This window comes from Triturus cristatus, chromosome 5_1 (assembly GCF_964204655.1).
Source record: "Triturus cristatus chromosome 5_1, aTriCri1.1, whole genome shotgun sequence".
NCBI classification, from domain to species: Eukaryota; Metazoa; Chordata; class Amphibia; order Caudata; family Salamandridae; genus Triturus; species Triturus cristatus.
Genome location: NC_140587.1, coordinates 292,258,570 through 292,273,992, shown reverse-complemented (window position 1 = coordinate 292,273,992; position 15,423 = coordinate 292,258,570). Strand labels below are relative to the sequence as shown.

Here is a 15,423-nt window from a genome sequence, read left to right as displayed (position 1 = left end):
CTGAGGCAAGAGCAATATTGAGATCAGACCCATTAGGTTCAATACTGCCCCCAATCCACTGTTGCTTGCATCAGCAGTCACAATAATATGCAAATTAGGATCTTAACCTTTCAACGACAAAGCATTACAAACATACTCTTTAATGTCATCAGATGCTTTCTGACATTCTCCACTGCTTTGCTCGCCCTAAGTTGGCTGGGTATGCCCAGACGTGGGTCCCTTGCTCACTTTGCCACTGGATTCAAGCTAGCCTGGCTGATGAGGGCTGTTACCCCGAAACCTGTCCTGGATGCTTGTTTCCGGTCCACAGAGGATCTGACTTGGCAGTTCGGGCTGGACTGTTCCCATGAGGCACAGGGTCAAGACTGATTTGCAAATGGCTGTGTCTGAATTGGGGTGGCGAAGTGAGCTAAAGAACAATGATGGATTCAACCCAGATCTGTGACTGGGGGTGAGTGTCTGAAAAGTTTCAGCGCTCCATTCATCATCTCCTTGTGTTTGCCTCACTCCATTCAAACACATTTGTTTTTTTAACAGCTGTTTCCCTTCAAAGGTTTTTTTCGCACAAGTTTTTACAAATTTTGCATAAAACTCTGCCAACCTCAACAATGTTCTCACATAAACCTTATTCTAGGATGGAGGTGTATTTTTATGCTGATACTCCGCTATTCCTCAGGTTTTATACCTCTTGTCCGGTATAAGTCAAACTATTTTGAGCAAATTTCCACTTTTTCATTTCTGTGGTTGAACCATGTTCCTGCAAACTGTGTAACACTTTCCGCAAGGTGTCGTCATGCTGCTCCTTTGTTTGTTCCATGACCAAAATGTCATCTTGAAAGAAGATGACATTCTTGAGATCTTTAAATAAAATTAACATGAGATGCTAAAATACAGCAGCGGCTGACACCAGCCCAAAAGGAACCCTCAGGAACTGGGAAAAAGCTCTTACAAATGCAGTTAACTGCCTGCTTTTCTTGTGCAGATGTACCTAATGATATGCTGCTGTTAAATCTGTAGTTGAAAACAATTTGATCCCTGTAGTCAAAGCTAAAATTTTCTGACTTTGCAGCATTGGAAATTGATCCAAAAAAAACATTCTTGTTGGATTTCTTCAAATCCACACACATACGCACTTTACCATTCATGCGTCTTGCAACTACTAGGGGTGAAATACATTCTGATGATTCAACTGGTTTGATTACACCTGTATCTCCTAATTTCCTCAATTCTGCCTCAACTTCTTCTCTGATGGAAAGGAATGTTTTTTTTATTTTATGATGCTTGCATCAGCAGTCACAATAACATGCAAATTAGGATCCTAACCTTTCAATGACGAAGCATTACAAATATTCTCTTTAATGTCATCAAATGCTTTCTGACATTCTACACTGCTTTGTTCGCCCTAAATTGGCAGGGTGTGCCCAGACGTGGGTCCCTTGCTCACTTTGCCACTGGATTCAAGCTAGCCTGGCTGATGAGGGCTGTTATCCCGAAACCAGTCTCAGGATGCTTGTTTCCGGTCCAGGGAAGACATGCATTGGCAGTTCGAGCTGGACTATTCCCATAAGGCACAGGGTCAAGACTGATTTGCATATGGCTGTGTCTGAATTGGGGTGGCGAAGTGAGCTAAAGAACAATGATGGATTCAACCCAGATCTGTGACTGGGGGTGAGTGTCTGAAAAGTTTCAGCGCTCCGTCTATCATCTCCTTGTGTTTGGTTTGTTTGCCGTAAGTTAGCAGGGTATGCCCAGACGTCAAATCCAAACACATGCACACTTTACCATTCATGCGTCTTGCAACTACTAGGGGTGAAATCCATTCTGACAACCCAACTGGTTTTATTAAACCTGTATCTCTTAATTTCCTCAATTCTGCCTCAACTTACTCTTTGATGGAATGTTTTTTTATTTTATGCATGCATGTAACACAGTCATCCTTCATATGAAAACCCTTTCACTCACCAATTTTCTCAGAAAAGACTAACGGAAATTCCTTATTCATTTGAACATCTATGCTGGCTCCATCATTTACTATTAGAACCGGCTCAGGGCTATTGGGATCCAGTATTATCCCTAATGCTCCTATATCCATCCACTCCAAAACTGAACGTCCTGTAGCTGTCACATACAATTTCTGTTCTTTGAATTCAAACAGTCCCCTAAACCCTACTAAGTCAATAGGATCCCCTGTAAAACTCTGGTGCAATATCTGGTGCTTTCAATTCCTCACTCAACTCCTTAACAATTTTATCACTCCAGACTTTTTCATTAACAATACTGTACGGAGAGCTAGAATCTGCTACAATATCCATCTTTTTACCCACAAATTTAAATTTACATACAGGTTTTTTTTTTTTGTGTGTGTTTTTTTTAGAGTTCACCACCCCAACCACCACTTCTAAGTAGTCAACACAAAGAACACAACCATCTTAATTACTGTCACCAGACTCTGCTAACTTACCATCTACAGTAACACACTTCACTTTTTCTTTTACCCCTTTTTTCCCCATCATTATTTTTCCATCTGAATACTTCGTCAGACAAAATAGATAAGGTCTTTATTGTGAGATTGATTAAAATCATTACAATCAAAGTCCCCACTGCACGGAAAACAATGCATAGTAAAATAAGCAATGGAAAGAGTAGTTATAAACGGCATGAATAGAAAAATGGTTGATTCAAATAAGCATTCTAAAAAGATTCTAAGAAATGGAGAGCCCTTTCCACCACAGTCTGAGGAGCTCCACTATTGACCTTCTTCGGCAGCTCATTCTCAATCTAAATTAGGGTGGGATTTGTTTAAAAAAACTTTCCTAACCCTGGCGGGAAGTCATAGTGTAAGTGTACGACTAAGGGAAGCCCACGGAGAAGCCATATGGTTGGGTGGCCAACCCACTGTTCTGGGTTGTATAAAATGCATGCCAATAAAGTGATTTCAGGTGCTATTTTTTCATTTCAAGTGGAACTGCTGCGGGTGAAGGTTTTTATAAGAGCAATATAGTCTGCCTTTGATCACCGCAGGATTACCTTTTATCCAGTGCCCCACACTGGGCGCTAGGAGAGTATTTTATGCAGAATGATTGCTCGTCAAATTTTAACCGCATGGAAGTGGTTCAAGTCCCTGGGGGAGTGGCCGACAGGGCAGCTACCAACTTCCTAAATTTCACAAATCGAGCGGCTAGCTGCACTGAATCACCTCTCAAACAGGCTGCTAGGGTGCCTCAACAGGTCCTGACATTTAAAATGCACAATACAGGTTGATGGCAAAATGTCTTTAATGAGAAAAGCTTATCACAGATGCTGAGAACATGTATCAGTGATTCCTCTCCTTTTGCACAGTAGCGACATTGTCTGTCGGAGTCAACCAGATTCCTTTGTCCATACCAATAGCATTTTAGAGGGATTCATCCAAATTGCTAGCCCATCAGCTGTCTTTTCATGCTCAAACTAAGGGTCAGGGAGATTGGATGGAGGTACCCTTGACTCGTATCGTGTTAAGGCCTACCCTCCGTGTGCCAATTTCTTCACGGCTTGTACGTCATGGACTGTTGATATGAACCTCACTTGCTTGATAAGCAATTTGGCCACCAAGGGCACTGGCAGGCCACTTGCCCACATATTGCTTGCTTCCAGAGTCCTCAAGGCGTGATTTAGATACTTATTCAGTTTGTCTCCAGATTGCTTCCCAAAATATATCTTTTTAACTTTGTGTGCTTCACCTGCTTGGCTTTAAGGCTGTAAGATACAAAGTTGCCCTTTAATATCCAGTGCTGCAACTCTTGTTGAATTTGGGCATGAGATGTACAATTTGGGAGCGAGAATACCCTTAGGTAACAGGAGGACTGAGCCCTGTCCAGCCAATTGGCTATTTTGTCTCTGAATGTCATTGCCCCAAAGGCGATGATAGGGATGAATTTGCATCCCATTACCTTTAGGAGGGGGGGGGAATACATCTGGATTCATCAGAGATTTTTTGCTGAAGGCCCATTCAAGGGAATTTGTTGTCCCCTGTTGGGCATGTATATGTGGTACCAGGTGGCCCCTGTGGTCCAGCCATACCCCCAAATACTTATACGCATCAACCACTCCAATTGCTTTCCCCTCAATGAACCATGGCCCCCTTTTTTTCAATTTATGGGCAGTTATCATTACCTTCATTTTTGTTGCTTTTATATTCAAGTTATTGGTCCCACGGTAGCTGCGAAGCACATTAAAGAGCCTCTGGAGGCAAATCGGTGTTTGGTTAAGAAAGACCATATCATCTGCATACTGGAGAAATTTAATTTTGAGGCCCTCCATTTTGGGGGGAAACGCTCTCACCGGCGCAAGATGATCCAGCAAGTCAGCCAAGTACAGGATGAACAATAGATGCACTAGTATGTAGTCTTGCTTAAGGCCTTAATTTGTCCAGATTTTGGCCATGGTGGTCCATCTAGCGCTGACCCTCATTTTCACCCAGGTTTCAGAATATAGGGCAGTGGTGGTTTTCAATTAATTTTGGGGAATGCCCCAAGTATTCAGTTTTAGCCAGTCTTGATCTTGAGTCACCCTGTCAAATCAACCTATTATCCTTTGCCCAAACTTGGTGCACCCGGTTTTAAATGCTGGCAGAGCCTTTCCCTTCTGTGTCGAGAAGCGTAATCAGGTGATAGTTCCCAGGGCAGGATTTGGAGCCTTTCATATGGACTGGGACCAAAAGTGAGCCCCTCCATGATTCTGGAATAGTTACCCCAATAGAAATTCCTGGAATAGGGGCACCATTACTGAGGCCCATTTGGTCGGTGCCCTTTTGTATACTGCAGCCAGATGCCACTTGGGCCTGGGGCACCTCCGGAGCGCAGTGACTTAATGGCTGTCACCACTTGGCTAGGACTTATTGATGACATGTGTGAGGGGGCCGTAGGTAGTGATGCTGTTGACCTGTTGGATTATTTTTCACCATCCTTGCTGCAGTTGGCCAGATGGTCTACATATAGGCCTTTAATGTAAGATCTGGAGCGATGTTGGCAGCAGATGCCTGGTGTTTTAAGTTGGAGCATTTATCAATCCATAGCCAGAATTTTCTCAGATCCTTAAATTTTATAATCTCATGCGCTTCCGACCATCTCTGGGTCTCTGTTCTGTTCTTTGAGCGTGGAGGGCTTTCCTGTACTTTAGCCGTATCGTGGCATCCTGGGTTCACAGCCATTTATTCGTCCCCCTGTCCCGGCTAAGCTTTTTCAAGACTTTATTTAAGCTTCATCTTAGGCCTGCTAGTTGACCTTTGCCATATGCTGCAGTTTTATGTTTAAAGTATTTTATTCATTTAAGCACGTCACATCCAAACTCCTATACAGCAACATGAGATCAGCCATTGAAAGGAAGCAAGAGTCTGGCATGACACAACATATCAATACAAACAACCCCCACCCCTCAAATGCCCCAACGTCCCCCAACTCCCCCCCCCCCTACCCACCCCATCCCTCGTCCAGTGCGCTACTAACAGACCGCCCCTCTCCCCAAGCTGTTGGAAACGGGGAAGGAAGGATCCGTCCCCCTCACAGAGCCGGCGCTAGCGGGCTCGTAAGCCTCAGGAGGCGAAGGTACCTCGGACAAGTGAGCTCCCTAAACTCTGTGACCAGCAACGAGTGGAATGGTTGCCATAGTTCATTAAATTGCGTTACATCTCCAGCCACCACCAAAGACAGTTTCTCCATCCCCAGCACATGCCACAGCCGGTGGAGCCACCCTGTTATCGTGGGTACCGTGTCTGTACGCCAGTATATCAAGATATTCTGCACTGCAGATCCAAGTGCAATGGCGATCTGCCTGCCCCTTCTGGACTTGAGGGGATACATTAGGTCGTTTGGGAGTCCTAGCAAAGTGTAGGCTGGGAAGCGCGGGAGCTCTATGCCGAAGTGAGAATCAATTTCGTCCAGCACTTCTTTCCAGTAGCCCAGTAGCAGGGGACAGTCCCAGAGAATGTGCGTGAGTGTACCCCGGAGTCCGCACCCTCGCCAGCATGCGTCTGTCTTGCTATGGTCAAACTCGTGGATCCGCTCAGGCGTATAATACCAGTAAGTGGACACTTTAGTAAAAGTATCAGTGAGGCCCATGTGATAAGCTGAGTGACGCGCCCTAAAAGAAATGTGTTCCCAGTCCTTGGGGCTCAGTGTCCTCCCAAGCTCCCGTTCCCATCTCACCCTCCCCGGATTATAGAAATGTGTAGGAGGCATTTGCAAAAACTTGTACAGATCCGAGATTAGTTTTGAGTCCGATGTACGGGACAGCAGCCATCTCTCACACGGTAAGAGCCTCCTATCCGCTACCTCCCTCACCTGTGGCTGAAGGGCCCAATGCCGAACCTGCACATAGCGGTACCTCTCCGTCTCGGGGAGCGAGAAGTCCAGCCGAAATTGTGTGAACGGGATAACACCCTCGGGGCCATACAGGTGACATAATGCTCTACATCCCGCCTGCCGCCAATGCGTGAAGGCTCCCTTCTCCATCCCAGGAGCAAAGGCCGGATTATCCACTATCGGCGAGAGTGGCGAGGGAAATGTGGTGAGGCCATATCTAAGGTAGGTCACATCCCAGACCCGCAGTGGCCCTCTAGTAATGAAAGAGGCGTAGAGGTTCCTAGGTCGGTGGGACCGGTGCAGAAACGGTATCTCCTGCAGGGGCTGACCCGCCACCGCCTGGTCCTGAAAGAGCCAATGCTTATCCGACTCCCACTTACACCATTCGACCAGGTACCGCAATTGCGTCGCCTGGAAGTATTTACGAAAGTCAGGAATTCCTAGGCCTCCAGCGTCGGTAGACAAAAGGGAGAGGGACCTACGTAACCGAGGCTTTTTCCCCCGCCAGACGAACCGGGCCACGTCCGACTGCAATTGCTGTATCCACCCTTTAGGCGGCGGCAGCGGCAGAGCCCTGAACAAGTAGAGTACTTGCGGCAAGATCGTCATCTTGACGGCAGCTATCCTGCCCAACCAGGCTAGAACCCCGCGATTCCAGCGGCTGAGCTCACTTTTGATCTTGGCACCCAGGGCCCGATAGTTGGCCGAAACCATAGCTGACAACGTTGGAGCAATCAGAATCCCTAAATATGGTATTGCCTCCGAGGACCAAAGTAACGGGAACCTGTTCCGCAAATATGCCTTAGTATCAGGTGCCAGGGAAATGTCTAAAGCCACCGACTTCTCCATATTTGCTTTGAAGCCCGAAACCGCGCCGAACGCTGCCAGCTCTTCCATAAAGGCTGGCAGCGATGTCCGGGGAGTATCCAGCGTAAAGATGACGTCATCCGCATAGAGGCTAACCGCATGGGTAAAGCCTCCCATCCGTATCCCCACCACCGCCGGCCTCGTCCGCACCCGCTGAGCGAACGGCTCCATGTAGAGGGCAAACAGCAAGGGCGAGAGCGGGCAGCCCTGCCTAGTGCCTCTCTCGATGGGAAAAGCTGCCGAAGTGTGTCCGTTAACCCTGACCACCGCCGAAGGCCCTCTATAGCAATTACGAATCATAGTACGGAACCGTTCCCCGATGCCCTTCACCAGCACTTGTTCCAGAAAGGGCCAGTGCACCCGATCAAACGCCTTTTCTGCTTCAACCGCGAGCATCATCCTCTCACCCGGAACCCGGGAAGCCTTTTCCAGCAGGTGGACCACTCGTTTCGTATTATCCACCGTCTGCCGCCCCGGAACGAACCCCGCCTGATCCGGGTCGACCAGGTCGGGCAGATGTAACGCCAGGCGGCGTGCCAGAATTCCAGTATAGAGTTTCAGGTCGACATTCAGGAGAGATATCGGCCGATATGAGCCACAGCGTGTCGGATCTTTCCCCGGTTTGGGGATGACCGTGACGGATGCCCTCAGGAGGTCAGGCGAGATGGCTCCAGGTTCCGCAAAAGAGTTGAAGAGGCGGGCGAGGATGGGCGCTAACGACCCGCAGAATGTCTTATAGAAGAGGGGGGAGTAACCATCCGGACCTGGCGCTTTGCCGTGCTTAAGTCTAGCAATGGCTGTCACTACTTCCTCTATGCTAATGGCCCTGTTCAGGTGGTCAGCCTGCCCCGGGTCTAGAGAGGGCAGAGTGACTGAGTCCAGATAGGAGGTCATAGCTGGAACATCCGGCGGATCCCCCGCGTAAAGGGTTCCATAGAACCCTCGGAACGCGGCCGAGATGCAGGCATCATCCGTAACCACCCCGCCCGCGGGATCAGAGAGTTCCCTCACCAACTGGCTCTGCCGGGTGTCCCGGAGTCTGTTGGCCAGAAGCTTGCCACAACGGTCCCCCCAGTATAGAAAGCATGGCGCAATCGGAGGGCCGCATACTCCGCTCGGTCTACATCCAGGGCGGCAAGAAGTTTCCTCGCTTCCTTAAGCTGCCGCCAAATCCTCGGAGCCCCAGTTCTACGGTGAATCAACTCCAGCTCCCGGACTCTATCGGTAAGCTCATCCCTCTTGATCGTGCGCTCCCTATTTTCGGCCGCGGAAATGGAGAGGAACTCCCCCCGGAGTACCGCCTTCAGCGCCGCCCATTGGGTGGCTCTAGTGGTGTCCGTGTTATCATTATGTGCCAAATATTCCCTAAGCACCCGCTCAATACGATCCGTCACCGTTTTCCTATGCAGTAGGGTATCCCGGAGGCGCCAGACCCTCGCCGGGGTGGCAGACGACGGCAAGCAAAAAGAGGCCTCAACAGGGGCATGATCCGACAAGGAGATAACTCACATGTCCACCGTGGACACCAGGGCCTGCGTCGGTGAGGTGACCAGTAAATGATCAAGCCGCGCATAGGTCTTGTGCGCGTGGGAATAGTAGGAGTAATCCCTGGCGACGGGGTGTTTCTGGCGCCAGAGGTCCCGAAGGTCCACCTCCGCAAGCCGAGCCTTACAACCCGCGGAGAATTCCCCGACTTGCGGGGAGCGCTGCACCGATCTGTCGATCACCGAGTCAAAGACCATATTAAGATCTCCCCCCGAGGATAACATGCCTATTCGGCGAGGCCGAAATCTCCTCCACCGCGGACTGCAAGAACCGCTCCTGTTTATCATTGGGACTATAAAGGGAACCTATTGTGAATGTGATGCCCCCCACCCGAAACCTGTGCGCCAGCATCCTCCCTTTTATTTCTGCAAATTTGTGGATGTGTTCCCCTCCGAAGTGTCGAGCCACTAATATCGCTACCCCGGCCGTCTTCGCATTACCGGAAGAAAAGAACTGCGTCGGAAATTTACAGGAGCGCAGCCTATGGGTATCCTGTGGCAAGAGATGGGTTTCCTGCAGAAGGCAAATGTCCGCCCGGGTGTTTTCTAACAAGGAAAGCACCGCTCGCCGCTTAACTGGGTTGTTCAGACCCCTAACATTCAAAGTCACAATCTTAAAAGTATGTGGAGACATAGTAAGAACTACGTAGGAAGGCGCATGTGTCCTGCATGGTGACCACAGTGGAAGGGCCGAACCCCCCCCACTCAAATCGCAAGCTAGGCTCCCAAAAGCAGGAGGCAGCGCCTCTCCCCTCCGCGGCGCGCATCCTAGTACCAATCACCAACCCCAATACGACCAGGTCTCTCCCCACCCTCCCGTCACCCCGACCTTCCGCCTCCCCATACATCTCCCCTGAAGCACAAAACAAAACAATGTGGGGAAGCGCAAGCAAAGCAGCAAATCCCTGCACAACGCACTGGACAACCCCTACCCCCACACCCAACTCCCACGACCCCCCCCAGTTCCCCAACACCCCTAACCCACCCCTGTCAAACCCAAAACCCCGTCCCCGTCCCCCCGAAAAGGAAGGCAGGGAAACCATTGTCCAAGGCCAGCCCAACGGCAAGTCTAGGGAAAAGTCTCGAAAGTGGACGTCCAGCCACAATGCCACCCCCCCACCCCCCCAGGCCCCCAAACCTGCGAAAGAAGCAATGTCGGTCTCCCCCCGGAGAAGTCCTAGGCAGTCAGAGCGACCTCTTCCGCCGCCGTTTCTCTAGCGACCTCACGCACCGCATTGTCCATTTCAGCCCGGATAGTGGGCGAGTCCGGTCTCACCGAAGTGGACGAAGATCTGCGACCGGGGACCGACCGCCAGCCATCCCTGGTAATCCGGCGTCGACGCGGAGTGGGGGCATCGTCATCAGTTGCCGTGATGCCCAGGACGGTGCAGGTTTCCTGAAGGGAGCGCAGCTGATGCAGTATTCCGTTCCAGCGGAAGATAATGCGAAAAGGGTGGCCCCACGAGTATTGAACACCATGTTCCCTCAGGAAGTCAGTCACAATTTTAAAGGACTTGCGCTTCTGCAGGGTGACCACAGAAAGATCCTGGAAGAGGGCCACCCTGTGGGCTCTGAACTCCGGAGAGGGCCTAGTGCGAGCCACCCGCAGGATCCTCTCCTTCAGGGGGTAGTCGGGTAGGTAGGCCAGAAGGTCGGGGGGGGCGCCGATGCCCCGCGCCGCGGGCCCACTCTATGAGCCCTATCGATCCTGATGGAAAAGTCTGTCGGCTCTCCCAGGACCTCCCGGAACAAGTCCTGCAAGTAGGCGGCCACGTCCTCTCCCTCGTCTCCGAGCGGCACGCCCCGGACCCTGACGTTGTTCCTCCGGGAACGGTTCTCGAGGTCCTCCACATGCGCCTGCAGGTCAATCTGCTGGTCCCGGAGCCTGATCACTTCCTGCTGGAGCTGTGTGAGTTCCCCATCCCGGGCATGGCCCGCTTCCTCCACCGACGAGACCCTCTCACCCAAGCCATCAACCTCTCTCCGGACCTCTCGCACCTCTCCCGCCACTTCCTGCTTGAGGGTCTGGAAGTCCTCCCGCAAGGAGCTGAAAAGCGACTCCAGGAATGACCTGGTAACTGGCGGCTCCCCTCCGCTCGTCCCCTGCGAGCTGCCAGCCGCACCCGGGGAGAGCTGTCCACGATCCGGCCGTGCAGTGCTCCTGCTCAACAGTTCCGGTAGGGTGCGGTCCCCCTTTCTGTTCCCCTTGCTGCCGGCCATCCTGGGCGCCGAGGGAAGGCTCACAATCCACACCAGCGGCAGCAGAGCCCACCGCACCGCCGAGCCACCTGGCCCGAGACCGCTCTAGCTGGCCAGGTAGGCCGCTCGCTCCTTTGGCGGAGGCCGCCCCCGCTCACCACCTCTTCGCGTTCTTCGGGCGGCAGCGCCCGCCAACTCTACTGCCGCACGAGGCCAGCTGAACGTACCACCAAATGCCCGATCGCAGCCTCAGTCCTCCGAGCACTGCCACACCAGTAACTCCCCGGGCGGGCCCAGGTTCTGTCCTCACATGGGGGCAAACAGTTCCCCACAGCCTCCACGGTCCGCCGCTGGCATCCGGGGCCCCACTGGGCCTGAGAGGCACCGCCAGGCACTCCTCACCTCCAACTTGGCTGCTCCGGCGGGTCGGCCTCGCGCTTCTGGCCGGTCCAGGCAGGGCCCTCAAAGTCCGTGAAGCCGCTCCGATCCCGCACCCGGCCGGTAAACGGCCGTCCGCCGCAACAGGGCTCCAACGTCTCTCCACCTCCGTCCCTCGCGCTCTGCGCCACAGCCCGCAGCTCCTCTTCCGGCCGCGCCGACGGCCTCCGCTCCACGCCGCGGACTCGAGTAGGTGCTCCGGGCGGACCCAACTGCACTTCCGGTCGGGTCGCGTCCTCCGAAGGTCGCGACTCAGCGTCCCCGGCCGCCGGCAATGCCTGCTGATGCACCGATTTTCCCCCCGGCAGGGTCCGCAGGCTCTTCACCACCCCCTCCGTCGCCGGCCATCAACGACGGGGGGAGACCAGTAGCGGCAAGTGTGTTCTGGGGCCTGGGTCGGGGGAGCTCGCTGAGGCCGCGTCCTCCTACCCCGCCATCTTGGCCACGCCCCTATGCTGCAGTTTTAATATGCCCAGAGGTTACACCTCTTACGTGCCTTCCTAGGTTTCCAAGATGCTTCCTTTAAGTAGACAGCCAGGTTTGAATTGGTATTTTCATAGTTTGTTTTCAAGGTCATGTCTACAATTTGGGCCACAATTGTTCCTTGTCAGTCAAGATTTTCCACAGACCACTTTATTTTGTTAATGGGCTCAAGGTCTTCTTGTATGACGATGAGTCCTGCTTTTGGGCAGATAGGTCGTAGGGCCTGAGCCTTGCATGTGAGGATTGCGTGATCACTGGCCAAGGTCGGAGTAACTTCAGATTTACTTATACATTGGAAATGAGCCTGAGACACCCAGATATAATCGAGAGTAGCCGTCCTGAAGCAGGACGTGTGCATGTAGCTCTCGGTTAATCTGACGTGAATCTACCATTTAATACACACAGGCTTAACTGATTCAAGAAGGTATAGAAAGCATTGCCTTGGTTATTGCACCTTTGGAACTGCTTCTCAATCAGTGGTATGGCCCAGGTTTGTTCATCAAGATCCATGAATGTGCTGTACAGGTCTGCGCACATTAGGTTTGCATTTAAGTCTCTCATCAAGGCCCCCATATCCTCTGAGTACAAAGCTGCTAGGTCCTTCAGAATTGGGAGCAGCGAGGCCATGGTAGCCTTTCTCCTTGGTTTAGTGGGGTGGAGGTAGGTGCTCCCTAAGATAAGGGTGAGCCTTGCTCTACTTGAATTAGCCAATGATACCTTGAGAAAGATGTAGTTGCTGTTTCCTGAGCAGAGCACCATCAGAGTTGTCGCCAGTTCGTTTTTCTCATAATCGACACACTGCCAGATGCATGGCACCCTACCTGTGACATTGTAGCTTCATAAACAGTGAATTCCCAGGTTTCCTGCAGAGTGATGATGTCACATTTCTTCAACTCATGGATGGCCGCCTTATTAATTTCAGAATCAATAAGCCCTCTTATATTTCATGAGCTAATTTTCAGGCAAGGTCTTGTTGCATGATTAGCGTTGTCAGCAGGCCATGTGCTAGGGTCGGAAATTAAGAACATTCGGTAGCCATGCCCAGTCCATAGGTTTTGTCTCCCGTGCTGCGCAATGTTGGCTGTCCCGTTTTTTGTTTGCTGTTATTATTAGCTCCCCTCTGCAATTGGTGGAGATCAGGTTCCATTTTTAGTTCCCCTTAAGACAAGGCCGATGATATTTCTTGCTTTATTGTTACCTTCCAGTCCTTGGCCTTATGTTCTGCTAGCGGTTGCATCTTTCCCAATGAGGAAGTCAGGATATTTAGACACTGAGAGGATTATTACTGTTACTCCCAATTTTTCTAGCTGCATTTTGTTCCTTCTCAACGCAATCACTGGCACAGAGCTGGCGAAGGTAAATTCAGTGGGCTTGTTTGTCTCTCCAGTCCCTGGGGAAGGAAGGCCTCTCTGTCAATATCGGCCCGGAGCAGCTCTTATAAACCGGGTATATTTGCTCAGAGTTTCATGATGTTTCCTCTGTTGAGAACGTCCCACTTTCCTCTTGGAGCGTACTCGGGCTATAGTACAGTTTTAAGTTCAAAATCATTATCGGAGATCCGGACATTGCATTGCACCTTGCACTTTATGACTTCCAGGCTATGGTTCAACCTAGAATCACCCTTTCTGCAATTCCCTCCCGTACTGCTTTGCCTCTTAAAGTTCTGGGCTGGTGCCATTGAAGGGCTACATCATGGCACTGGAGCCATAAGGTTGTCAATGTTCCCTTTTGTGATGCTGAGGCCTTATATTGTTCTCCCTTGCTCCAAATTTTGCCTGTGTTTCAGATGCTTCTCCTGGTTCTTGTGGGATTGCCGTTGTTCGAGTCCATGCAGAGTAGCTTAATAAATAAAGTTGCACATACTGCAGGGGGCGCCATCCGTTTGTGGGCATGGCCTTAATTCTGCATTGAGATCTTGATTTGCAGCATCTATTATAGTGATTTCCGCATTGCCGCTAGCAAAGGCTTTATGACTGCAATTGGGGATCCTGTTAGATTCTGTTATGAGTGAGTCCACTGTTCCCTTAGACTCCTGGTTGTCATACAGTAGTTAATACAGGAGTTTTGAGCTTCTACTTTTATTGCACTTATTCTGTTTTTCAATATTTTCTTGTTCTTACTCGACAAAGGGGTTCCCATGGGGCCGGTGCATTGGAACCATTGCTTGGGAGGTTGTTTCCCATAGTAATGAACTTTTGTTCTTGCTCAGGGCCCCACTGTTGCTGATGGTGAGCCCTGTCTGCAGTGGCCAGATTGAGTGGTTGGTTTGTATAGTCAAGACCTACTCGTCTGTTTGTTACCCCCTTGATTTCCAGGCAGACAAACCCCAGGTTTGGGTCTGCCGCTGAGGCTAGACCACTCTCTAGGGGCAAGGGGTTGCTTGGTCTTGATGACTTTGCCTAGGTGTCAGCATGTTTGACAGCTGGGCCCCTGGTTTCCCTTTTCTGATCCTCAATCAAGGAGCTCATCAATTCAGGCAGGGTTACTAACTTTCCTGATATTGGGCCACAGGTGCAGGGATGTTGCTTTAGTTCCAGTTGTGTTGATTTTGGAGCTCTAACTTTGAAGTTGTTCAGGCAATTCTTGTTATTAGAGTGGCGACCATCTGAAAGATAGAGATTTGCACATGTGTTTTATCAGCATGCAGCAGTGCTTTGTTGGCCATGCTGTTTAGTGTTTTATTAATGCATGATAAGTCTTCCACTTGTTGAGGCATGGCTGGACACTCATCCTTCTGATCTGGCTATGGATTTGAATCTGTCCCTTATTGGTGGATGAAGCATGAGCTAGAGAAGCTCGAGCCCCAACCGGACAATGAACATCTTTCTTCTTGCTCACCTTGTAGCTCTATGTCAGCACCCTCCTGTAAAGTCTTCATAAAAGGCTGCGATACCGGCGGGGCTTCTGGAGGGGACATACCTCCCACCTAGGCCAGATCTTCAGCCCTTTCTCCATCTTGTAAGGGCCAGCTAGCCATGAATTGATTGGTTGTAGATTGATTATCTTGATCATCTATTACCTCTGCTACATCTTTCATGTCACTTTGGTTTATCTTTCCTGTTAGTCGAGCAGGGGGTGAAGCCACTGGAGATATCTGGGTGGATTGTGGCTGAGACTTAGCTTTATCATTTGTGATGCCCTGAGCCACTCTTTTCAAAAAACCTTTTGGTGCATTGGCTGCAATTGTCATCTTTTTCCCCACTTTTACAATCTTCGAACTGAGCGGTAATGCTCTGCCAATTAGTTGGCTGTGGGATACCTCAGAAGGCTCTTCACTTTTCCATCTGCAGGCAGTGGGCTCTGTGCCTAGGATTTCCTGAGTTGGCATGCTTGGGTCATCCTTAGAAAGCAGCACTAGGTACCCTCTGATGTCCGTCCTGTACACTACTGGAGTGCAGCTGTCCTGTTTATGAACCTGGTCCTGGAGGGGGGCTCCTATTACTGGAGCCTGACCACTGTCTAGTGTAGTGCCAGGTGATGCTCTGGTTTTCTCCCGTCCCTTTACAGCTTGTCCTTTTGCCTTACTTGTGTGGGCTTTGATGGGCTTGTAATTG

At 50.7% G+C, this 15,423-nt stretch overlaps 1 protein-coding gene across 3 annotated transcripts in view; it reads left to right on the top strand.

Annotated features, from left to right (window-relative positions):
• The window catches only part of NSMCE2 (NSE2 SUMO ligase component of SMC5/6 complex), a 683,358-nt gene that overhangs the window by 656,234 nt on the left and 11,701 nt on the right, over window positions 1-15,423 (top strand). The window lies entirely within an intron of this gene.